Source organism: Acyrthosiphon pisum, chromosome A1, assembly GCF_005508785.2.
Source record: "Acyrthosiphon pisum isolate AL4f chromosome A1, pea_aphid_22Mar2018_4r6ur, whole genome shotgun sequence".
In the NCBI taxonomy this organism is placed as follows: Eukaryota; Metazoa; Arthropoda; class Insecta; order Hemiptera; family Aphididae; genus Acyrthosiphon; species Acyrthosiphon pisum.
The window spans coordinates 70,587,557-70,588,983 of NC_042494.1; positions in this window are offsets into that span (position 1 = coordinate 70,587,557).

Here is a 1,427-nt window from a genome sequence, read left to right on the forward strand (position 1 = left end):
GCTATATAGTGTTTATACTTTATAGTTTGTACAGTATTTCCATATAAGCTAAATTTGAATGATATAAATTGTTAACTTTAAACAATTCACGGTACTTAAATATTTTTCAACATGAAAACGAAATAGGCCAAAATAGTGAAATATAAAGACTTAAAAACAAAATAAATTAACTTAACTTCTTAAAATGAAAAATTAATTTGTTAATTTCACGATAATTAAAAAATAAATTTAGTAAGTTAACAGTTAGGTATTAAGTAAGTGAAAAGCAAAAGTAACTAGTTAAGTTAAAAAGTTAAAAGTAAGTTAACTTTTAAACTTAACTTTAATTTTTTAACTCATTAATGCCCAGCCTTGTATTCTAAAATAGAACAAACTAGATAAAAATATAAATTTATCACGCAATTTGGAGAAATGCAAAATTGCAAACCCACGGAGATCAATTAATATTACACATATCATTCTTTCCATGATATCGCAGTGTTTTTCATTTTTTTTCGGTGTAGATATCCTGTTAGTAAAATTTTTTTTTCTTTAGTCAAAAAGCTTGATAATTTAATACAAACTTCCTCGTGAGATTTTACACTGGTTAAAAAAAACTGTCAGTATACCTGAACAAAATACATAGAATTTCCACAAACCGCATTAATTAATTTTACACAATAGCGTGTTGACATATCTATTAATAATATTATCAAATAAAAACCAAATAATATAATATGACATAACACACAATTTTATTCAAATTAATTCAGGTACATATACAATAATTTACATATTATACATTATAACACAATTTTATTCAAATTAATTTAGGTACATATACAATTATTATTTACATATAAAATTATTTACATATTATACAATTTATTTATTATACATTATTACAATAGCATAGCCATAATTTATAATTATAATTTAGATAGGTATACATTTTTACAAAACATTCCCCCTGTTCGGGGTTAAAATTAGATTACACCAACTTCAACTCATATCGTTATATATATATATAATATATAACTTATAGGTGAAAAATATGTGCTAGCCGAGGGCAGCAGTAACCGCTAATATATACATCAGTGATCACCACAGCGAATCTATGAAACAAACGATCGGGACGGAGCGATACAGTTTATATGGTTATTATATTATGATTATTTAGACACCGGGTTTTAGATGTCTCCCCCCCCCCCTCCCGTGTCGTCCGCGTTCGTAGCGAGTTTGCACCACACTTTTTTGTAGTACCTAATAAGTTTAATTAAACATTTCACTATTTTGTGAATGGTCGGATTATTGGTCGGATACATCATTACGACCAAAAAGCAAAGTGAATTTTATGCAGACAACCGCGAAGAGCCGGCGGCCGCACAGCAAATAATTAAATACCGCACTCGGAAAACCTGCCCTAACTCGGTACAAACACTCTACAT